Genomic DNA, 26,234 nt, shown 5'->3' with positions numbered 1-26,234 from the left:
AACTTTATTCATTGATTTCTTCATTCTTCCTATCACCTGTCTCTCACCTCTATTTCTCTCCCTAAAATCCCTCTCTTTAAGATCCAACCGAAAGAGATGGAAAATTCACGGATAATCGTTGACTGTTGTTGACGGGGCTATGGCGACGGAGGCATCGAGTCTGTTGTTTTGCACCGGTATGATTGTTGTCGGGTTCACTTAATGAACCCTAGGCGGTGGCCGCCTACTAGTGGCAGTGCTCCGGCGATCGTTGATGAGGCCGTGATGTTTGCTTGCTATTGCCGGCAGCTTCGACCGTCTAAGGCGGCTGCGACATTGAGTCTATTGGTTTCTCTATATGGCAATGGCTACTTTGAATCTGTTGGCTTGATTCGTTGATACTAACGCCGTGACCGTTAGCCTGCCGTTGCCGACGACTCAGGCCGCAGATGGCGACGCATTCGGTGGCGGTTTTGAATGTTGAAGGCTATGATGATACCTCTCGAATTATCTAAGCCTCCTTACTACGATAACTCATTGATGATGAGCTTCTGAGAGCTAATTTGTTTCTTTGATATTTTTCGATTTGTGTTTTTGATGTAATTTTCACTACCTTTATTTTTTTTTGTTGTAACCTCCTCCGTCTAGATTTGGTTATATGATGACTTCCTTTTTTGTTTCATATTTTCGCGTTTAGATTTGTTTGATTCATATGCGTACTCTACTGTTTTGATTGTTTGTGATCTTATTCCAGTAGTGATTTTATTATCGTTATCTTAGTTTTAGTTCAACAATGTTAAGAATAATTGATAGTTTTACTTTAAAATGGCAGTGGCTGTGATAATTGTGATTACAATTTGGTTATTTTGGTTGAAGCTGGAATTTTGGTAGAAAAAAAAAAAGAAAGAAAGAAGGAAAAAGAGGGTGTTAAGACATGGTGGACTGGTGGTATGATCGAAAAAGACTACAGATTGGGGTGTGTTAAGTTGCGAAAAAGACTATGGATTGGGGTGTGTTAAGTTGCGAAATTCGACTATGAACAACTGATATTTGGATATGTAAGATAATTACCCGACAATACTTGGATATATAAGATAATTACCCGACAATATGTACCAACAACTTATCAATTTCATGACCCCGTCGCAAAGCGCGGGTAAACCTCCTAGTTTATGCTAATTATTACTGGTTTTGGAAAGCAAGTGCTTGGCTATGAATTCAACAAAAGGGGGTGTTTTTTTTTCTTATTTTTTTATTTGTGTTTTTTTTTTCTTATTTTTTTATTTTGTTTTTTATTTAACGGCGAAATCGTTGTCTGTCAGATGTGGACGTAAGACCTCCAAACCCTTCCAAACTTGGGTGTTAGTTTGTGTGTATATATTTTTGTAAAGTATTTTGTAGTTTATATATCAATTTAAAAAAACAAAAATACTCTTATATTAAATATATATGTGTGTGAAAAAAATAGATTCTAACTTAAATGAATGAAAACATATTAAAATCTACAACGTAATAACATGAATAGGATAAACATGAATAGGATAAATTGAAAAATTGTTGGGACCTAAGCTAATAAACACAATTACACTAAGAAAACAATAAACAACTTATTTAATCCTTTGAAAGGATTAGTATTACTTTAAATGAATACATATTTGAATTATGAACTAATTAGTATTGTTTAAAGCAAATAAGCGGCAGAAATCATAAAGCTATTTGAGATTTCATATGGAAGACAATCATGCATTAACTATAATCAAATGATTATAGTCTATTGCTTTTCCTCAGTCTTAGCTCATCATTCAGTCTGATTTTCTGGTACAACAGTACACTAATCAGAATTTTGTGATGTGTGAAGTGTTGATGAATAAGAGACTCTCTTCTTCATTATATACATGTGTGAAACAATTGATGAGCTAAAGTTGAAAATGACATTTAACAAATTAGTTACAAACTACTGATGAACCGTACAAACAATTGTCTATTAAAAGAATCTTATGTTAACTATTGATCTTTGCTGAAACAACTGATGTTTGTGCCACCATTTGTTAGTCATCAGTTGCTTGGGTCTTTAATAGTTTACTTGAACAGTTTTTGGGTCTTCAGTTCTTTCATATCAGCAGTTCGCTAAGTCAGATGTTTGGAGAAGCAGTTTGTCAAAACACCTTAATGGAGAACAACTAATGTTTGTATCATTAGTTGTTTGGTTTCTAACCATCAGTTCTTTTCTAGGTTGAACAATCCCCCCTGATCTGATGATGCCAGAACCATTTATTCTTTGGCTTCATTGTATTATCTAGATAGTCTTCTCTTGGCTGATTCCCTAATGAACTTCACAAATTCAGCTACTAGACTATCATCTTCTTCCATCTGCGTGGAAGGTCTATTAAAGTCCTTAACAAAACATAATCCAACATGGGTACATCCTGAAGATCTACCATTTATGATATGCTAGAATCAAATTCTAGAGTTACTAAAGAACTATTCTTGAGTTTACTCCACTTGAAAACCTTAGAATCTATCTGACTTTGAACTTTAGTTGGAGGTACAGCTGATGTTGATAATAACGATGAAGAGGCATGAACTGGATATCAAATTCAAATCCCATCTTGGAGTCTCTGTGAAGATCCTTGATGGCTTGTAGTTCTTTTTCAGTCAAACTCATTCTTTTGGCTTGTAAGACCAAGTTCCTTGCCTTGATCCTTTCTATAGTTCTTGAAGTGACCAGAGCAATAGTTTCACCTTTTCTTTGCCTTTTAGGGAGCTTGATTTCTGGTAAAACTTTTGGTTCAGGGAATTTGCTTGGAATTTTTTTTTTTTTTTTGGTTGTACCAAATACCTATAAGAAGCCCTTGGCTTATCCGTTCCCAATCTAGCAGTCTCTTTTTCTGATTGAAAATTAGCCTCGGCTAATTCTATTTCATTTTTAAAAATTCTCTCTCCTTTTCTTTAGAGATACTTTCTTTTAATACATCCCAATCAGGTTCAGGATGATCCTGATTAGGTTCTTATTCAATGAGTCTCTCTATTCTTCCACATTCAGCCTGAAGTTCTTCATAGGTCTAACCTCTGAACTTGTAGATAGAGACTTTGTATTTTGCATGCTCTTGAAGCCATATAAGAGCATTTTTCTTTGCTTCCATCAATAGTTGTTTGTTAGCTATTGGTCTCTCAGACACAATCAAGCTTCTTTCATATGCTTGTTATTCTAGGTCTATTGTCTTCAGAAGCTTTTGTTAATGCAGTCTTGCAACTTCTTTATCAAACATAATCCTATCAGCCTCTGCCAAAGCTCTTGCAACCTCTTTCTCTTGATGAGTTATTAAATCTTCCACATTTCTAGGCTTTGAACATTTTGGTAGGAGGGGATGGTGGTGAATCATCCCCTTTTGGAGGATCAGCTTTCTTTTTTTTTAAACCAATGTCAGAAGCCTTTTGTTGATTAGGCTTTGACTTCAAGGTTACAGCAAAACCTTTGGAATAGTTGCTGATTCTTGTAGAACCTTGGATGCATTAATAGTCTCTTAAACTACTATTGGTTCTTGTGGAGCATCAGTAGTTTGTAGAACATCAGCAGCATCAGCAGTTTGAGAAACTACTGGTCTTGTATCAACTGTTGATGAAACAGTTGTATGAGCATCAGTAGTTTAGGACACTACTAGTATATCTTCTGATTCATAAGTTGTTTAGGTAACTGGTCTTGGTTTGCTCTTTCCACCATTTTACCACCTTTAGACATGGACTTTAGTCTTTTACTCTTTGATGAGCTTCTTTCATCAGGTTTTTCTTTAATTTTCTGACTAAAGCCATGTCCTTTGCCTCTCTTTCTTTCCTCAACGTCTCATTCAACTGAGCAGCCTCTTTAGCAGCTTTATTTGTAAATTCGTCTGGTTTCTTTTCTGCTGCCTTTTGAGAGGCTTCCAAAATACTCTCCCCTTTTTGGCATCAACAGCAACATCAACTTGCTCTTTAAACCATATAGCAGGAGGAGCTATTTCTATTAAGCTCTGCAACTGATTCCTTTGATCACCATTTTCTTTTTTAACTCAGTTACAAGAGTGTTTAAAGAATTTCTAAGCATAGTGGTATCAGTGTTGACTTTGGTTTGTAAGATATGGAATTAAGAAGTGAGAAAGGATTTTAGCTCAGCATACTCTGTGAAAAAGGTGGTTATATCCTCTTGTATGCTTAAGCTTTGATAGTTGGTGGTTGTTTAGTGACTAATTGGTGGATGCGGGATTGAAATTCACTCCGGATGGAGGCCAACAATTTGGTGTGATCTTACGGTTATTGGACTTGAGTTTCAGTCATGTTGGTGATGAGTTTCTTGAGCTGCAAGACCTCAGAACTCAAACTTTTGATTTGATCTGGTAATTCTTTAGTAATTTTTGCATCAACTAATTTAATATACTCATTTGTAAACTTGCTTTCAGTAGTTTTACCTACATCAATAGTTATATGTGAAACAAGATCAGAATTTACATCTTGAACTTGTTCAGATGCCCTTTTGTCTTGATACTGGGGACTTCCAACTAGTTTTGATATAAGAATATCAGCAGTTGTTGCTAGGATAGGAGTCCGAGTTCCTAAACTACTGTCCAACTAAGAAGTAGTTGTTTCAACAGTTGTAGTAGTTGCTCATAATCCCATATCACAACCACCTGTACTAAGAGGGGCATTTTCCTCCTCTAGCTCTGGGATTGTACTGCCAGTCTCAACATCATTAGTTTGGGTTAAAGTTTACCTTTTAGGTGATGGGGTGAAGAAAAGACTGCTTTAAATGATATGAGACTTTTTGAAAATTACTTGAGCTGTTTTTTCAGTGGTTATGATGTGATGATATAATGGGGGTGAAAAAGAAGTATCCTTGGAAAAGGGGCTTAGAGTTAGAGTGCTGATTAGCCCTTCAATCCTTTGTTGTGTTTCCCAATTGCTTACAACAGTCTCCTTTTGTGAGGAGGAATGAGGAGTTGGCTTGGGTAGAGGTGTGACTTGTTGTGAGGAAGTAACAAAAGATAATTTCTTTTGTGGCCTTTGTGTTACCACAAGTAATTCAGGCACCTCAGCCTTTTGAACTACCTTTTTGGGTTCTTTTTGGATTTGGCTTTTGTGGTATTCTTTGATGATTTCTTTTTGGTGGTAGGTGTGGGTTTCAATATGCTAGGTTGAGCACTTTGATCACCTTGAGCATTGGGCTCAATTTCTGTAACAATTGTTGTCGGAGAATCAGTAATTTAGTGAAGTTCTTCCTCATCAACAATAGTTGATGATTTAGAATCCTTCATTCTCGCAAAAACCTTATTGTAGAGACTTTGACTTTTAGTTGATGTTCCTTGGATAAAATTAGAGTTTGATAGTATCTTCATGAGATACACCATAAAGAACCTTGAAAACATTTAAAAACAAACAATTAGTTGATTAACTAATATTACTTGTGTTTCTTTTAGACTAAAGGTCTTTTTCTCTAAGAGCATAACATATATATAAAAAACACAAAAAGCATCAATAGAATGAATTCGCAAAAATTTAAAGATAAGAAAACCTGAATCATTTAATTTCAAATTAGGCAAGAAAATAAAAAAATAAATTAAATTAACGGTTACAAATTTATAATTTTATATTTATAAAACTAGTTTACAGCCACGTGTGTTATATGGGGGCAATTGATGAAAACTTATCACCTAAGTTACTTTCATTTTATAAATTCTAAGAAATTAAATTCATTTTGGATGCTACATGTGTACTTGTTTAGATCCCGAATCAACTATCAACCTTTCTTCATCGACAAATTGTAGGCTTTGGATCCAACTCCACTTGGAATAGCTCCTCCCTGCATTGTTTCTTTTTTTTTTCGAACCACTTTATTTGTCTTAGTTCTTCTGGTTATGAAGATGGAATACCTAAAAGATACTTTTAATCTCTTAGTTAAAATAATAGTTGAGTTACCTGTCATTTTCATACATGTTGTTTATTTAATTACGCAACTTTAATACCGTTTTTTAATTTAATTTCAACTGGACATTTCACGTTTCAAAAACATGTCATTTTAGTACTTTTTCTACCTTGTCTATTTTGTCAGTTAAGTCAGGGGTAAAACGGTCATTTTATGTGTATTTATTTTCCCATTTTTTTAAAACTTGGAGTTAAATGCCATTATCATACTTGAGGTTTGGTTAATTACGCAACTTCAGTATGTTTTTTTAAATATTTTTCAGCTAAACACTAAGGCATTTCAAGTTTGTACTCTTCGCTAACCTCATCTATTTTGGTTGTGATGTCAGGGGTAAAACGATTATTTTTTATTTATTTTTTTATTTTAACCCCTTTGAATCAGTTTATCATGTTAACTAACCCCTAACACAAATTCATTCATAAAACTAAATCAACAACTTAATCGACGTTCAAACTCAATCAAACTCAAAATTTGAGTTCTTCGATTCTTCACACTTGTACCTATCGCATGTCTAAAGGTAGAGGTACTCCTCATGCTCGAAAACATAAGAACTAACTTTTTATTTGATAACCTATAGGTTTTCTAGATTATCTTCGATCTTGCCAATCTATCAAGAACTTATACCTGTAGCATGTATAAAAACAGAGAGTGTCAACTAACGAAATAGTTGGTGAGAATAAATAAGTTTCGTGTAGTTATATATACAATATTATAACTCGCATACGAATGATGATAACTACAAACATTTACAAATATATAACAACAAACAAAAATAGACTTGGACCCGTTCATTTTGGTACAAAACCAAACTACTGGGGTAAGTGTATAATCATACTAGATGAGGATAGATGAGGCCTAACTAAAACTAAACACATAATCATAAGGTATAAAAATAAAGCATGCAATAGTCAACATAAACATTTAATCGAGTTGTGTTTGTATAGATGCAGTTAAAACGTGAGTAGTTAAATGCGAAAAAAGGGGTATGTAAACTCAACCGGAAGCGCGCCCGTACGAGTAAAATCAAAAGATGTAAAATAAGCAAGCTTAAATGAGTGAACTGAAAGAGTTCGGTTTTATAAGTAATCCTAAGATAAAGAAGGTTTAATTAATATTTGAAGGAACAACAAACACAAGTGGACAAGCCTAGTTAAGATTTGGCATTTTAAAATCATAATAATGAAAAATATATATTTCCTTTAAGATAAATAATATTTAATGACTGACGTAAAAATATTAGGTTTTGGTTTTGCATAATCAAGTTTACCTAATAAAATTAGTTAACTTATTTATAAGTTTGGTTCGATAAAAATAAATGAACCAAATCAAAGATTTGCCATATAAAGATTTTAAATGAGTGTTTGGTTTGTTTTCTCTGGAACTCGTTATGAGAGCGAACTCGGTTCCAACATGTCCATAGTACAAGAATTAGAATAAGGTCATACAAATAAGAAACTAAAACGAATTTCATGAATAACCGAGTAAAACACCAAATATTAGAACATAAACCATAAAAATCAATTGATTCATATTGAATGTGAAAACCCTTCAATTCAATTGATTTGATAGGGAGAATTTGATTCAAAGATTTAAAATAACAGGAAAATAACGTTCATCTTTCGGCCTAAAGGCTAGAAGAGAGAATTGGGTCGTAGTTTGACTTTGTGAAGTCAAACAATGAAAAACACTGCAAGAGAAGACCAAAACAAGAAATTGAATGAGGATTTGAGAGTGGTAGTAATTGAGCAGTAGGTATGGTTATAAAGGTATTCGTAAATTAAATGAGTTAGGTCGTTATATTTAGAATATTTGGTGAATAATATGTTTTAAGAAGGAAATAACTAAATTGGCAGTCAATGTAACAACTTTATGGAAAAGATAACTAATTTGACAAGTAAAGCATGTCCACATTCATGTCGTCAAGAACAATCAAGAAAACAAATAGAATTGGAAAGGATTTGGTTGAGATATTGGAGTGTCGGCCAGGATTAACCGGCAGCAAGTTGCATCGCGTATCACCACCGGCTCGAATATGGGCATCGCAACACATGGGGCCCTAGATTATTCCAGAACGTTAGTCCATTGCATATCGTGACGTGACTAGATGATATTGTCGCATAGCGCTACCAAAATGGGGAATTACGAACCCGAGATCCTTCACGTATCGTGATGGATCGGAAGAATCTCGTCACGATGCGTGAATCACTAGAAAAAAATTAGAATTTTAGTTTTGTTGGTACTTTTAATCCCCAAACTTTGATTAAATGCAAATTTGGCCATAGAATTCTTGAAAACGAGGTTTGCGATCGAGGTTGGAAATAGCAATAACATAAACCATGATTATGTATCATTTTATTAATTCAAGACTATCCAAAACATATCCAAAATTTTAAATGGGCTGGGTTGTCGGGTTTGAAACTTTACGAAAGTTATAGTATACCTATGGTGGTACGTACCAGAAGTCAGACATAGATGGTTGTGATGGTGTAACATCCCGAAATTTCAAAGTGATATTAATTATATTACTTACTAATAGAGGGAAAGTTTACTCGGGTTGTCAGGAAATAAATAATAGAGTAGGAGTTGGTATGAGTCGGGCTAGTGTTGGATTAATGGAGACGGGTTAAATGAGAATGGGCCTTAGGTCCATGGGATTTCAGGGATATAAATATCCCATAAACCCAAAAATATCTTCATTTCCTTACTTTCTACACACACACCATCTACACCGCCGCCGGGCCGAGGAGAGGAACGGGCAGATCCGAGAGAGAGAGAGAGCGATTAGTGTGTTAACAAGTTAAACGAGATCCAAACAAGCTCAAAAAGGTATGATTCTTGATCTTTGAAGTTTAAAGATCCAAGCTTTTTAGTGTATAAGCGACCGAAAATGGTCGGGAAGCGTAGTGGGTGATATTGAACCATAGCAAGGGTGTTAAAATCGCTCAAAATGTTGGACAGAAACCGAACAGCGGCTGATCTGGACAACTTCGCCTGCAACTGGGCAACTTCGCCTTCAAAGCGATGAACTTCGCTTGCAAGCTAAGTTCGCCTGATGAACTTCGCCTGCAAGCTAAGTTCGCCTGATGGCAACTTCGCTGTAAAGTTAAGTTCGCCTAACTGGTAACTTCGCCTGAGGCCAAGTTCGCCTGATGACAACTTCGCCTGAAGCCAAGTTCGCCTGATGGCAACTTCGCTGTAAAGCTAAGTTCGCCTAGCTGGTAACTTCGCCTAAAGCTAAGTTCGCCTAAGGTTAACTTCGCCTAGAGCTAAGTTCGCCCGAGGGTTAACTTCGCCTAAAGTCAGCTCGACCCCAGCCAGGGGCTCTGCCCCTTGGACCCTGCTAGGGGCTGCCGCCCCTAGACCCCGCTGCCAGGGGCGCTGCCCCCGGACCCCCGTTCGTTGTGGGTAGTAATTAAGACTAGAAAGATGATATGAGTAGTGATAGTTAATTGATATGTATACTTGTTATACAGTCAGCCGTGCACAACTGAAGAAAGGGATTACGATTAACGGTGAACGTAACCGTGTTCAGGTGAGTTTCTAGCCCCATTCCTTGTTATGTTTTCGGGGCTGTGTGCATACTCGATGTGTTGTTAATACATTTATCCTAAGTGATAAGTGTATGTCATATGTGATATATGTGATAGGTATGAATGATTGCTTGTCGGTACGCGAACGATCTTCGGATATTGCGCGTACTGTCAGGTTATAAATGAAGGTACGAATATTATATATGGAAGATGTACGAATATTTCAAATGAATACTTGCCGGGGCGTGAACGATCTTCGGATATTGCACGTATCGACAAGGGGTATGGTTGTTAAATGAATGATGTAAAGAACGCCTAGAGTGTTCTTATGTTATAATGTAATTATTGTATATGTGAAGTATGTGTATACAGGTACACGAATGGTATGTGAGTCCTACGTTCGACATAGTAAGTTAGGGTGGCGAATCCCTCTAACTCCTGTTGGACATAGACTTGGCAGGTGATGGCGTAGTTAAGGACTGCGAGCCTTATACGTGATGTAGATAATAGATGTAAGCATAGGAAAGGACTGTGAACCTTATACGTGCTGATTTTGTAGCATAGGGGAGGACTGCGAACCTCGTACGTGCTATGAATTAGGTTGCAACATAGGGAAGGACTGCGAACCTTGTACGTGTTGTGGATGTATGTCAGCATAGGAAAGGACTGTGAACCTTATACGTGCTGATTTTGTAGCATATGGGAGGACTGCGAACCTCGTACGTGCTATGAATTAGGTTGCAACATAGGGAAGGACTGCGAACCTTGTACGTGTTGTGGATGTATGTCAGCATAGGAAAGGACTGTGAACCTTATACGTGCTGATTTTGTAGCATAGGGGAGGACTGCGAACCTCGTACGTGCTATGAATTAGGTTGCAACATAGGGAAGGACTGTGAACCTTGTACGTGTTGTGGATGTATTATGGTATAGGGAAGGAACGCGAACCTTGTACGTACCATAAATGGTGAACATAGGTAAGGACTGCGAACCTTGTACGTGTTCACAACCTTGAGTACGGGTATAGTCGGCGGACTATGAACGTACTCCCGGTAGACTGAGGTTAGTGATTGTAGATATGTATGTATGTATGGTAGCAAGTATGTACGTAGAACAGAAGGGTAACTAATGATGTATGGATATGTATCTACGGATAAGTATGTATGTGTATGTATTGTATGTCGTTCGATCAACTAGAACTCACTCAGCGTAGCTGACTTTTAGTATGCACGCAGGTGAGCTGATTACAGGGCTAGCATGAGGATGACGCATGGCATGGATTGAACGGCTGGCATCTGAAGAAAGAAGTAAAGATGTTTTAAATATAAAGTTTTGTGTTATGGTATCAAAGAAAAGATTTAATGTTTTGTAACAAATGATTGATGTTTTATATTCCGCGAAAAGTTTTAATAAACTCTGATTTGAAGAACTGTGTTTATGAGTAAATCCGACGCTAAAGTAGGGTCACCGGGTTCGGGGCCTTACAGATGGGGTGAAGTGTTGGTCCGACTTCGTGATACAAATGAATTATAATGGTGGATGGTGGTTGACGACGTGGTGTGAAGCGATGTATAGGATAAATTTTTATCCACCCGCATTTTAACCGTTATTTTAAATGCATAGGATAGATTTTAGTTAATTCACATATTCGGGCTTTTGTTTGATCAATAATGCAACTTTCATACCAAAAAAACTTCTTTTGTGTATATGGGCCATTGTGGTTTCACACTTCTTGACAATTAAGTCCAAATCGCTAACTCCATTAATTTTAATCATTAAATCAGGGGTAAAATTGTCTTTTAACTTCATTTATTATTTTAATCACTTTTTAACCATACTTCCCCAACAGTATGAAGTGATCTAAGTCTAAACTCTATTTATACAACCACGGTTCACCGACCACCATTTGCAAGAAGCATAGCCATTGTTAGTCACTGCCCACCGTTCTCTACTTCCAGGGAGTCCAGGCACCACTATGAATAAAAATTCGGTACCCATCTCACATGGCATCACACAACTCCAACAACACTCCACCTTCCTATTCCAACAACTGTTGGTGAAATCCCACCAGGGCCGGCCCAATAGTAGTGTTGGGCCAAGCTACGACTTAAGGCCCCCGTTTAAAATTAACTATTTTTATATATAAAGAATCATCTATTAATATGTGTAATTGATAAGTGATACAATATTACGCGTTGGCCTAGTGGTTATCTAGTTGATTTTTAACTTCCATAATTAAAGTTATTCCAACTCCCACCTAAGTTCGACTCCCACTCAGTTAAGTTGTATTTTTAATTTTTGTTGATTCTCCGTATCATTTCTTATTTATTTTGTTTTCATTTTTCCCTAGCTATCTACCTTGAATCTGTATTATATACATCACGACATCATGTTATTTCCTAACTGAAAATCCAAAGTATTATAGTTTCATATATGAAACACGATAGCCCCTCGGTAAATTTTAAAAACAAAAATTATAAATTCTGTAAATTAGTTTCTTTAACTTTGGGTAAGGGCCACGGATTTTCTTTCGCTTTAGGCCACCAATTGGTTGGGCCACCACTGAATCCCACCAACGCCTTGCATTCTTCCTGATCCAGAGGTTATTTTGAATTCTGGTTAACCGGATATGCGTTCCGCTGCCTCCTTTGAGGCATCGCACCGTAATACCAGCAATGAAGCTCCTGTTGGTGGTCGTAAAGGTCATGGAAGCTTCAAAATCAAAAGTATATGTAATTCTTAAGGTGTTTCAAGTTTAACCCTATGCTATCAGATCTTACGGTTCCAAATTTTTTCAAAGAAATTGTTTCACACAGTGATATGGTGAGCCGCACCTATGGATGAGCAATGTATCAAGATTGAAGACCACTGTGGGTGAGTGGGGGAGTGAAAAGGCAGGGTAGGTGGTGACTGTTGTGGTGGTCTTCCGGTGGCCGGAGAATGATTATGGCGGAGGTATGCACGAAGAGAGAGAGAGAGAGAGAGAGAGAGAGAGAACGTATCTATATTTGTTATAATTATTTTTTAGTTTTATTAAGAATTTTTTTTTTTTAAAACAACAATTTAAAAAAAGGGTATTTTGGTTTTTTAGAAATAGTTAACAGATCTTTAAATGAAGTTAATGATTTAGATGTAATTGTCAAGAAGTGTGAAACCATGATGACCCAAATTTAAATGATAAAAATAATAATAAAATAAAATAAAAAAAAATTTAAACAAAAGTCGTATTGTTGACCAAAACTCACAGACACTTTTAGCACTTTAGTCTATTAAGTTACACATTCTCAGATAGATTTTACACATATTTAGGTTTGTTTTATTAATTTTATAAATGGTTGTTTTAATTTGTCATAAAATTATATAACACAAACCTAATAAGTTTTCGGCTAACGTAAGTTAGTGTTACTATTCGAACTTGTTACAAAAGAACACCATATAACAACATGCAACGTTATAAGCATAAACATCATGTTTGAGTCTATTACTAATTTTTACCAAATTTTTGGATAAGTTAATTGAGCTTACGACTATTAATTGTTTAGCAAGTCTAACTTGTTTACATGAAGGAGTTATGAGTTCAAGTTCATCTAGTATATTGTTAAAGGAATAACTTTTTCCTTTAATAATATGCATTCTTATAATTTATTACTAATGAAATAATTCAAAATTATATTAAATTATATTCAACTTAATTACATTTAACATATTCTAATATACTATACTATTAATACATGTATTTCTTAAGGAGTTTGGGCTTTTCTTTTCAAAGTTTCATGGTAGTTAGTTTTTATTTTGGTTTCATTTCGGTTTTTGATATTTGTTCGGTTTTAGTTTTTATAAATTTGTTTCGTTTCAGTTTCGTTTTTGTTCGATTTTGATTTTTTTTGTTTCGTTTTAGGTAACTTTATTCAGTTTTTCGTTTTTGTTTTTACAGTTTTAATTTTGGATCGGTTTCAGATTTATCAGTTTTAGTTTTCCAGTTTGCTATCGGTTTTTTGTTTTAGTTTTATTGGTATTTGGTTTTATTTAGGATTTCGGTTTTGATTTTTTTAGTTTTTTTATATTTAGTTTCGTTTCAACTTGTATTTAGTTTGTTTGGTGTTTGGTTTTAATGCCTGTTGAAAAATGAAAAAATATGGAGGGTTCACTAATTAAGTGAAAGGTTCACATGAGTTTCAACTTTCAAGTAGGTTGAAGTGATTGAAGCTTTATATATATATATATATATATATATATATATATATATATATATTTGTATCTTCATAACCAGTAATAATAAATTTACATTTGGTAGAAAGGATTTCAAAAGCCAAGAGCGTTGTACGTGCTACCTTCATTTTTCTTCTAAGTCTTCAAGTGTGTTATTTCAACTTTAATTTATAAAAATGGGTCATTTTATAAATATTTTGATTTGCTTTGGCTCGGGTCAAAAGGAGTCATTTTAAAAGGGTATCAGTTGTTTAGTTCTAGTCAACGAACCAATATAAAAAGGTGCCGATTTCGTTTGGGTTTCAACGGGTCTTTTTAAAATCGTATCGATTTAGTTCGGGTCATAACGGGTCAATTTTAGAATATATCGATTTGGTTCAGGTTAAAATGTGTCATTTTTAAAAAGTAGCGATTGTATTCTGGTCAAAACATGTCATATTTAAAAGGTTTTGATTTGCTTATGGTTCTGATTCTTAAATGTGCTTTAGACGTGCTTTAGTTTATTAGGGTGCAAGACTTTTCATAAAATGTAAAAAACAGTTTTCGTAGTCAGTTAGTCACATATTTGTTAGATTGGTGCATGAATGTTTATGTCATCAACTGTGTTCCTGGTCCAGGAAGAAAAGAAGTTCGATTAATTCTTGGATGCTTATCGGAAATCTTTCCTGAATGCTTATTTTTTGATTTGCTTACTTTCAAGACTAATGTTAGTGTAGTTTGTTTTCTGTTAATATTATTTTTTAAAGTTATGAAGTTTATGTTTTTAAGTTTTAAATTTTCTTCGTAAACATTTTGCTATGTAAAGTCATTCTTTGTAAGTTTATTATTTCAACACTTTGTTTGCGTATGAATATGAATTGCAATTAAAAATCATGTTGTCTTAAAAAAAATATATTAAAAAATAACTTGTCGTTTGAAATTATTTATGTGCTTATTTGACGATTTCTATCTTTCCGCCCGTGTCGTACACGGGTCAATAACCTAGTTATACCACTATAGTACATCACCCGACTCAACCTCTAAAATATAATAAAAATATTTAAATATTTGCTAATCCCATCTATTTTGGTAGTTAAAATTAAGGGTAAAACGATCATTTTGTATTATGTTTTTTTTTAATTTATCCTTGTTTTAACATGGAGTTAAGTGACATTTTCATATATGAAGTTTGGCCAACTACGCAACTACAGTATATTTTTTAAATTTTTTAACAATAGAACATTTGATGCTTCAAACATCATGCTATTTTCGTACTTTTTGCTAACATCGTCTACGTTGGTCATTAAGTCAGGAGTAAAATCCAAATAGAACGTCGTTGAACATCAAGAATCTTTAAATCGAACAAAAATGATGATTTAATTAATTAAATTGATGAATTGATGTGTAGGAGGAAGTAGAATCATCAATAATTATGAAATTAAAGAATAATACCCTCAGTTAAGCTCTGATTCAGTGAGCCCTGGTTAGGGTTGGGACAAGTGAATAATATGATTGAAAACATAGATAAAATATGCAGGTTTTTAAAAACAAATAAAATTTAAAAAACACTTAGACAAATTCATGAACAGTGCAAAATTTTAAACACTCAGAACCAAACATTTAACACTCAGTACAGAACTTTAATTACTCAGAACAAAAATACACACTTTACATTTAAACATTTAGAGCAAAACTTTAAACACTTATAACAAAACTAAACAACACCCAGAACAAAATACACACTATACATGTATACGATCAGAAAAAACTTTAAACACTAGAAAAAAAAACTTTAAACACTCATAATGCAATGCACCCACCACTCATTTAAAACTTAGAACAAAACTTTAAACACTAGAATAAACTACTACACACTGTACATTTAAACGCTCTGATACTTTCAATTCATGTTCAGTTCAGAAATTGAGGGTGATATGAGGATCAATTGATGTGTCATACATGGTTTAGATTGATTTCCTTGCTCAGTTGTGGATCAGAGTTCATCAATTTAACAATATGAATCCTATATACATGTTAACTTCAAAATTGACGTAGTTTGCATCTTTCGATCCAAAAGTTAAGGTATATGATCAACGTAATTCACGAACAAAATTGAATTGTTTCACACAGACGATTAATTAGGATGGAAACAAAATTTAAGGAATTTCAATTTTACAACTGTGTGTTTTTTTGAAATCAGTGGTGACGAAAATCACGTACATAGTTTATGATAAGCCATTATTGTATTGGATATTTACCTCTATATATATATATATGTATGTATGTATGTATGTATGTATGTATATAAGGGTGAGATCAAGTGAAAACTCCTCTTAAAGAGAAAACTTAAAAACTCCTAAAAACTATTTTTAACATTTTTTTAAAATCTTTTTTGAAGTTTCTTTTTTTTCCATTATTCTTATATGTCGGTAACCTCATCGGTGTAGTACACATGTGTAATAGTGTGCATTGCATACATGCAAAAGTGTTTATATTGCATAGAATACAAAACTATTACACATATTTGATACACACTACTGTATATATGCAATATAAGACTAATACGCACATCGAATACACATTAGTACTATGTATAATACAAAATTAACACACATGTGCACTACATCGACTTTTATTTTATTATTATTTTTTTTCCATATAATAAAACACTACTACACATACACAATACACAAATATTGAATTAATGCAATAAAACACTATTAAACTCAAAAATACATAGTAATACACATGTGTAATACAACGGTATCGCACAATAATACGTATGTGCATTACAGCGGTTTTTTTTGTTTTTTTTTATTTTTATTTTTTTTTATTTTTTTCGAGTGAAATATAAGAATAATGGCTAAAACAGAATTTTGAAAATATTTTTTTATTTTTAATTAAAAATAATTCTTTAGGAGTTTTTAAGTTTTTTTTATCTAAAAATGAGTTTTCTTTTAATCCTCTCCATATATATATATATATAGGGGAGGGATATTTTGAGAACCTTGTTGAATTGTAAAAACTTAAGAGCTTGATTCTGGACCACACATTTAATTAAAAGGATTGAAATATATGGTTGAGATTAAATCTGACAAAAAGTCAAAGTAGGAGAGAGAATAACTATATACAGTGATTACACAACTTTAAACGTTCGTTACACATATGTAATAAGTCGACTCGGTGCGTAAAAAGTTTTGTAATTTTTTTACGTATATGTAACCTACATATATTACGTATGTGTAAAAAATGTTTGTTACACTAAGTTCTTTCGAGTTCTTAAAACTTAAAGGGGTTTTTATTTGAAATCTCCCCTATATATATATATATATAGGAGAAGTATAGTTTGAAAACCCTCTTGAGTTGAGAAAACCCGTGAAAACCCTATGTAACATCATTTTTTTTTGTTACATGTAATATATGTTGTTACATTTAATACAAAACATCAAAAACATAAAAAAAATGTTTTGTTATTGTTTAAGTAATTTTTATATATATTTTCAGGAGAGAGAAAATGTAAATAAACTTTTGTATTTTTAATTAACTTTAATTGTGGACCATAAGATTTAATCTTTAATTGAGATGTTCTCAATTAAAGATTAAATCTTATGGTCCACAATTAAAGTTAATTAAAAATACAAAAGTTTATTTACATTTTCTTTCTCCTGAAAACATATATAAAAATTACTTAAAAAATAACAAAACATTTTTTTTATGTTTTCGATGTTTTGTATTAAATGTAACAACATATATTACATGTAACAAAAAAAAACGATGTTACATAGGGTTTTCACGGGTTTTCAAACTATACTTCTCCTATATATATATATATATATATATATATATATATATATATATATATATATATATATATATGGAGATGATCAAGAGAAAACTTACCTTTAGAGAGAATACTTAAAAACTGCTAAAGAATTATTTTTAATTAAAAATAAAAAAATATTTTCAAAATTCTGTTTTAGCCATTATTCTTATATTTTCTTATATTTCACTCGAAAAAAATAAAAACAAACCGTTGTGATTCACATACGTATTACTGTGCGATACCGTTGTATTACACATGTGTATTACTATGTATTTTTGAGTTTAATAGTGTTTTATTGCTTATATTCAATATTTGTGTATTGTATATGTGTAGTAGTGTTGTATTATATGGAAAAAAAATAATAATAAAATAAAATTCAATGTGGTGCACATGTGCGTTAATGTTGTATTACACATACGTACTAATGTGTATTCGATGTGTGTATTAGTTTTATATTGCATATATACAATAGTGTGTATCAAATATATGCAATAGTGTTGTATTCTATGCGATACAAACACTTTTGCATATACCGACGAGATTACCGACGTTTTTTTTTGAACCAATAACAACATATAAGAATAATGAAAGAAAAAAAACTTCAAAAAAATTTTAAAAAAAGTTAAAAATAGTTTTTTAGGAGTTTTTAAGTTTTCTCTTTAAGAGGAGTTTTTACTAGATCCCACCCATATATATATATATATATATATATAGGGTAAGGTTAAAATGAAAACCCATTTGAGTTGTGAAAACCGACGAAAATCCTATGTAACATCGTTTTTTTTTGTTACATGTAATATATGTTGTAACATTTAATACGAAACATTAGAAAAAAATGTTTTGCTATTTTTTAACATTCTTTACTAATTTTTATATATGTTTTCAGGAGAGAGAAAAAGTTATATTTATATTTACATTTTTTATTCACTTTAATTGTGGACCACAAGATTTAAACATTAATTAAAAACATATAGTTGAGAATGAGTTTCTAAAGTTTTCACAACTCAAGTGGGTTTTCATTTTATACTTAGCATATATATATATATATAGGGGAGATTTCAATTAAGAACCCATTTGAGTTTTAAGAACTCGAAAGAACTCAGTAGAACGAATTTTTTTTCGAATTTTTTTACACATGCGTAATATATGTAAGTTACATACACGTAAAAAAATTACACAATTTTTTACGCACCGAGTCGACTTTTTACACATGTGTAACGGACGTAAAAGTTAGTGTAATCACTTACATATTTATTCTCTCTCCTACTTTGACTTTTTTGCCAGATTTAATTTCAACCACATATTCCAATCCATTTAATTAAATGTGTGGCCTATAATTGAAGTTCTTAAGTTATTAAAATTTAACATGGTTCTCAAAATATACCTCCCTGTGTGTATATATATATATCAAATAATCGGGGATGGTGTGATGTGTGATGGTTCACTACCAATATCGAATTTTTTGGGTACCACAAGCACGAGGCGCTGCCATTAGTACCAATTAATGCAAATCCATCTCTTCATGTGATATCCTTGATCAACTACTGATTTATGAGAATGATCACCATTTCTTCTATGTGACGCAGATGCAAGTTACCCCACGCATGATGCCAGAGACTTCACCCCAGCACAGGATTATGATTATATAATTGTTGGAGGGGGGACCGCTGGTTCCCTCTAGCCACAACCTTATCGCAAAATTATTCTGTACTTGTTCTTGAGCGAGGCGGTGTTGCAAACTCTTATCCCAACGTTTTATTTGAAACCAACTCTCTAATGAATGTCATTAATGCAAATGACCGAAACTCAACAGCTCAATCTTTTACTTCTGAAGATGGAATTCCAAACAATCGAGGAAATTGCCTGGGAGGTAGCAGCATGGTAAACTTTGGATACTATTCAAGAGGTGATGAATACTTTTATAACAAATCAGGTATCCCATGGGATATGGAAAGTGTTATAAAAGCCTATGAGTGGGTAGAAGACATTATTGTCAAAAAACCTCAACAGTTAAATACTTGGCAAAATTCTACCTTAAATGCGTTATTGGAATCCGGAATTCGTCCAACAAATGGTTTTACTGTTGATCACCTAAAAGGCACCAAAGTTACTGGTTCTACATTTGATGGGTCTGGGATATGACATGGTGCAGTAGAACTCCTCAACAAAGCTCACCCTGGAAATTTAAAGGTGGTCGCGAAGGCCACTGTTGATCGAGTTATATTCTCCCCGTCTAACTTGTCAGGTTCTTCTTTATTCCATTATTTGTGTGACTTTTGTTAGGATTAAACACACACACGAAACTGAACACAACACACGAAAGCAATAACGAACACGAGGATTTAACGTGGTTCGGTCTAAACTGACCTACGTCCACGGGTGACAACTAGGTATTCTTTATTGAGTGACAAGGAATTACAAGTACATATCGTTGTTTTAAATAGAGAACGAACTAGGGTTTGTAAATTATTAAACAAGAAACCTCAATTGGCCCGGCCGCCCGCACCCGTCTCCTCTTTGACTTCAAATAATAAACTTGGCCAACAAGGCCTACGAACCCAACAATCTCCCACTCGGAGACCTTGAGCACTCTCGTCTGCACTCCTGATCGTACTTTTGTAATCCGAACATTAAACATCTTCTAGTTGCCACCGCCTTCTCATCAATTAACCTGAAGGCCCGTTGTAGCTCCCCGAAGCTCCAACACGTCAGTCACGGCTAAAACTGCCCCTGACCCGTTCTCTGTCCCTACCGGCTCCCACTGTAACGAACTACCGGATCCTGAGATAACCTGAGAACAAACACTCTCCATATTCAGCAAGTAATTCATTAGAGAGACTTTTACAGCTGGAATACTAGTTTTCTTTATCCACTGTTGACCTGAAACTGTAACTGAAACACGACCTGTGCTCCCACTGTCACGATGTCCCTCAACTGATTTAACCTTCCTAGCTCCTGAATCTTCACTTTGGCTCTGGGTTTGTTACTTGCAAAACGAACCTTCTTCTGCCCACGAGATTCTATGAACCTGATTTTGTCTTTCACCAAAACTGGATCCACTCCTTTTGATGACATGCCGACCATATACAATGAACCCATTTTCTTGCCACGAGCAACCACGAGATTCCCTTTGACTACTTTCCACTGCCCATTCCCGAACTTAACATCGTGCCCCTGGTCATCCAACTGCCCAACTGAAATCAAACGTTTCTTCAAACTTGGAATAACCCTCACGTCTTTCAAAGTCCAAGAACTACTGGCTGAAGTTATCAAATCAACATCTCCCATACCCGTAACCTCTAGAATATCATCATTAGCCAGTCGAACCTTTCCAAAATCCCCAAACTTAAGATTCTTCATCGTTTCACTACAATGAGTGGCATGAAACGATGCACTAGAATCCATCACCCAAGCATCAACGTTACTCTCAACACTGCAAACCAAAGCCTCATTACTACTGACCCCGTCATCTGTGTCGTCTTCTGTAACGTTCACCTCTTTCTTACCATTCGGACACTGATTCCTGAAGTGTCCCTTCTCTTTACAACTCCAGCATACTATATCTTTACGAGTCTTAGATTGACTCCTCTTCATACTCCCACTGCCTCGCTGTTTTCCCCTACCTCTGCCTTCTGTGACAAACATATTGCCTGATAATTCACCTGAACTTCTGCGTCTTGAATCTTCTCCAAGAATCAGGTCCCGAATCCCATCAAAAGTAATTTTTGTAGACGAACTACAAACCGCTGTCACTGTTTGCGACCAACTGTCGGGCAAAGAGGATAATAACAACAGGCCTTGAACTTCATCATCAAACTAAATGTCAACTGACACTAAGCAGGACAGGATCGAATTAAGATTATTAATATGCGTTGTAACTGACCCACCCTCTTTCATTCTTGTTGTCACTAGCTCTCGGATAAGATAGACCTTATTTGCTGCTGAAGGCTTCTCATACATGTTGGATAGTGCCTCCATCATACCACGCGTTGTGGTTTCTTTCATGATGTTAAACGCCACATATTCCGACAACGACAAAGTAATACAAGCCCTAGCTTTCCTATCTAACTTCTTCCAATCTGCTTCTGACAACTTTTCTGGTTTTTCATCCTCAAGCACTACATCCAAGTCTTTCTGACAAAGTAGCGCTTCAATCTGCATCTTCCACCAACCAAACTTCTGTTCATCAAACTTCTGTATCGAAACATTTCCGTCTTCTTCCATGACAATGACTAAAACGGAAACCTGGATAACAAACAGAGACAGACACAACAATGGCACGGGCTGAACTTAACGACTGTTCTACTGAACTCTGTTAAAAATCAACCTATTTATACGCAACATAATATTGAACTGAAAATCAGAAACTGAAACTTTAAACTGAAACGATAAAACCTGTCAAGCGCGGTTGACACTGGTTCACTGCTTCTTTAACACTTCTTCTAACTTAACAATTGTTCTTCAACAAAAATAGGATCTTGATTGAACTGTTATTGGCTCATACTTTTCTTAAACAAATCTCTTGGTCAAATAACAAAACAAAAATAAAAAAGAGAATCTTTCGTTTTACTTTGGTGTTCTGCCCCACGAATAACAACAAAGAAGAAAAGGTTATCTTTCACTTTTCCATGAGTCACTAGCCCCAAGAAAATAATAACAATATACTTTTCCATTCTCTAGCCTTCAAGAACAACACCCAACAACGACCAAGAAAATAAATTGAATTCCTATCCTTCCACGTCTGCTCTAATTCTGCTTAGTGGCGGCGAACGGCGATGATGCTCTGGTTAATGGCTTTCAAACAGAACTAGCAACATAGGTCGTCGGTGACTGAGAATGAACCCTAGCCGACGATCTCTTTTCCTTTCTGCGGTGGTCGGACTTAGCAGGTGATTATGGCTGGGTTACGAAACCCTAATCGTTGACCTGCAGATGACGACGGGGTGAGCGGCAGCAACAGAAACAGGGTGGCGGCGGCTAGTCTACCGGCGGGACCCTAATACCAATTCTGGTGCGGCGGCAACGGGATGGTTCTACGTGTTCTTCGAGGCGTGATCCGAACCTAAGCTCTAGATACCACTTGTTAGGATTAAACGCACACACGAAACGGAACACAACACACGAAACAATAACGAACACGAGGATTTAACGTGGTTCGGTCTAAACTGACCTACGTCTACAGGTGGCAACTAGGTATTCTTTATTGAGTGACAAGGGATTACAAATACATATCGTTGTTTTAAATAGAGAATGAACTAGGGTTTGTAAATTATTAAACAAGAAAACTCAATTGGGCCGGTCGCCTGCACCCGTCTCCTCTTTGACTTCAAATAATAAACCTGGCCAATAAGGCCTACGAACCCAACAACTTTATGTTTATCTAAACTGTTGATCGAGTTGTTACTTAGAAAATCCACAATTATAGTTTTGTTTTAGAACCACAATTGATGCCAAGCGGAAACCCGAATATAAACACAGAGAAATTCTCAAAAGAAATTGTTACGAAACTTGATGACTAATGCATTATAAATCATGTCTTTTTAAGGTTTCTATTGCAAAATTCTGCTAATAAAAAATTGTCAATTACTTAAATAGGCGAGTAAATCAAGGTTATCAATGATTCACAATTTTTACAATGAAAAATTAAAGAATTCAAAAATGCAAAATAAATGGAAACTCTTTGGCAATGAGATCAGACTCTGGCGGAAACCAGACGCTCTGTTTTTTTTTTTTTCGCAGTAGTGTAAATTTATTCGTTTTTGACCAAAATTTTGAGCTCTCCAACCCCACCCCCACCTCACGGCAACGTTCTCATCGAAGGTTCACCACTGTTCGCCACTATTGGGTCGTAATTCCACTTGTAAGTTTGTGCAGCCTTTTCTATCAAGTTTCCCTCTCATTCTAGCCGGTCCAGTTAAATGGTTGTCCGTTTTTAATCAAATCTTTATCAAAGATTTTACTAATGTTTCAGATGTAGTTGCGAATGGCGTTGTATACCATGATTCTAATGGAAGGCGTCATGAGGTCCGTATAAGAAAAAATGGTGAAGTGATATTGAGTGCTGGTGCAATCGGAAGCCCACAACTATTGTTATTAAGTGGAGTAGGACCAAAGTCATATTTATTGTCACAAAATATAACTGTTGTTCATGATCAACCTTATGTAGGGCAGTTTATGGCTGATAAACAACGTCTAGGGATTAGTCTTCTGTCCCTTTTCCATTGGCGGATGTTGGAGGCCGAGTGGTTGGCATCATGAATAATGGTCCGTATATAGAGACAATTTCTGGTGTGACCCCATTTGATTCGCCTGCAAATCCAATAATCTTTCCTGATCCATGCCCTCCATTAAACTTAAGTGTTGTATCAATTTGTGCCGAGGTCACTAGACCACTCTCAGTTGGTGCACTCAGTTTGAAATCTGCGGATGATGTTACAGTTAGCCCGAAAGTCCAGTTTAATTACTATTCTAAGCCGGAAGACCTTCTTCAGTGTGCTGATGCCGTGCACGCTACTGACAAAATGTTGAGAACACAAGCAATGGAGCTGTACAAGTTTACTAACCGTGATGGTTCAAAATATTTTAAGTTCATTGGTGTCTCGTTACCTAGAAATTTATCAAGTGAAGATACGGTGAATGCATTTTGTCGTGAAACGTTGAGAACATTTTGGCATTTCAATGGTGGATGCTTGGTGAACAAGGTTGTTGATAGCGATTTGAAAGTTGTTGGAATTAATGGCTTACGGATAGTTGATAGTTCAGTATTGTCTGATTCACCCGGAACCAACCCTCAGGCAACCGTCATGATGCTAGGCCGGTATATGGGCACTAAAATAAGCAACCCAAGGGGATAAATATATTTAGTTATGTAATGTGTTCAAAGACATAAGACATGCTTACACACAGTCATGTATTGTGTGGGGCTGAATTTAATATGTAGACATGAAAAACCAAATTAATCATGTATACATGAATAACGACTAAATAATTAAAACTTAAATAAAAAGGGCTTTATCACTGTGTCTTAAATGTTATTTTAGTTTACTTTGTTGTAACATATGGACCAAGTTCGATTATACTTTTTCTTCTTCTTACTGAAACATTAAATATAGTTAAAAACAATATAAACTAAAACATAAAAATAACAGCAAGTAGTAAAAATTAAACACTAAGCCTTAGGCTCAGTTAAAATGGAAAATAAAAATGTTCTAATTGAAGATGATTTTGAAGAATCGTACGAACAAAATACTGAAGTTATCAACTTTCTTTTACCCCCACCCCCCCTCCCCCAATTGTGACCTAATGGTAGGAAGGTTTAGGTTTTTCAATGGAAACCTAAGTTCGATCCCCACTTGTATCACTTTGGATAAAGATTGGCACTTAAAGATTTGGCTAGGTCTTGGGAGGTTGGTAATTGAATCCCGAGCCCATCCAGGTTTTCGTCCCACCGTGTGTTACGCCAGAGAGAGTTCTGCTCTTGTAGCGGCATAACGTGGCAGTCGATGATATAGTTTCAAAGGGAATGCTAAGGCCAAACTCTAAAGCCAGTGTAGGCCCGGTTAAAATAACATTGTCCGACCAGAGTGAAACAACGGGGCGCGCTCTCCAAACTGAAGAGTGCGATGACCTAAACACAAAAAACAAAAGTCTGTCGTTTAAAAAAAAGTAATTTGAACTTTTTAACAGTAACCCATAATTATAAATTTTTAAATTGGCTTGTTTGTGATAACCAAGAGTAAACTAAAACAAAAATATCCCTACTTGTGTCCTGGTGGTAGGAGGTTTGGGTTATTCACTTGAGATTCAAGTTCGAATCTCACTTGTGTCACTTTTGGGTGAATATTGGCAATAAAATATTCGAGTTAGGCCTTGTGCAAAGGTTGTCAGTTCTAACCCGAAGCCCACTCAGGTTTTCGTCCCACCGTGTGTTACGCCATAGAGTTATGCTATTGTGGTGGCCCAATGACTGTCAAGTGACAGTCGGCGGTATGGTTTTCTCGGGGAACGCCCAAGCCAACCTCTGAAGCCAGCGTGGGTCCGGTTAGTCTGGCCAAAATGAGGAATCAGAGCTCTCCAAATTCGAAAAATGTAGTAACCTAATTACAAGAAAGTCGTCATTTTAATAATGGTAAGTAATTTTAACTTGTAGTAACCCATAATTCTTAACTTGAAGTAGGCTAGTCTGTGATTACCAAACGACGACAAGATCTATTATAACAGGTTCCTAAAGTTTTTGGAAGATCAATGCAAGGTAGGATTTAGGGATACGAATAACCCATGGGATGTATGAAAAGATATGTATATATACATAGAGAGAGATGAAGAGAAAACTCACCTATCTTTAAAGAGAAAATATAACAAATCATAAAAAGAAATAAAATAATTAAAGGAAGAAATGAAGAAATAAGAAGGAAAAGAGAAGAAAGGAAGAATGGAAAATGTAATGGAAGCAAAATTCCGTCCCACATTGGTGGAGGAAAGAAAATAAAAAGCTTCTACCATGGTATAAATAGGATTTCTAATTCTTGTCCCACATCGCTAGATTACAAAACTTGTAAGCTCTTTATAAGGAAGAGAGCTCACATGATAATATTCTTATGTGCCAAATCACACACAGAAGTCCTAGCGGAGGGGGCGAAGCACCCGACGCGCACGCGGACGGGCTCGGGCGAAGTGCGATGGCGCAATGTGGCAATTTGATGGTGCACTTCGCACGCTCGCATCGCCGTGAGCCGCTTCAGGGCGGCCTTAGTATTTTTGC

At 35.1% G+C, this 26,234-nt stretch overlaps 1 pseudogene; it reads left to right on the top strand.

The window, feature by feature from the left end:
- The first annotated feature begins 201 nt into the window (after nucleotides 1-201).
- On the top strand, nucleotides 202-24,327 carry LOC143592809 (sinalpyl alcohol oxidase Nec3 pseudogene; annotated as a pseudogene).
- The last annotated feature ends 1,907 nt before the right edge of the window (nucleotides 24,328-26,234 follow it).

This window comes from Bidens hawaiensis, unplaced genomic scaffold, assembly GCF_021521415.1.
Source record: "Bidens hawaiensis isolate Kalapana, Puna unplaced genomic scaffold, B.hawaiensis_p1.1 tig00041254_1, whole genome shotgun sequence".
NCBI lineage: Eukaryota > Viridiplantae > Streptophyta > Magnoliopsida > Asterales > Asteraceae > Bidens > Bidens hawaiensis.
Note: the sequence above shows the minus strand (reverse complement) of the source record. Positions and strands in the feature narration are given on the sequence as shown.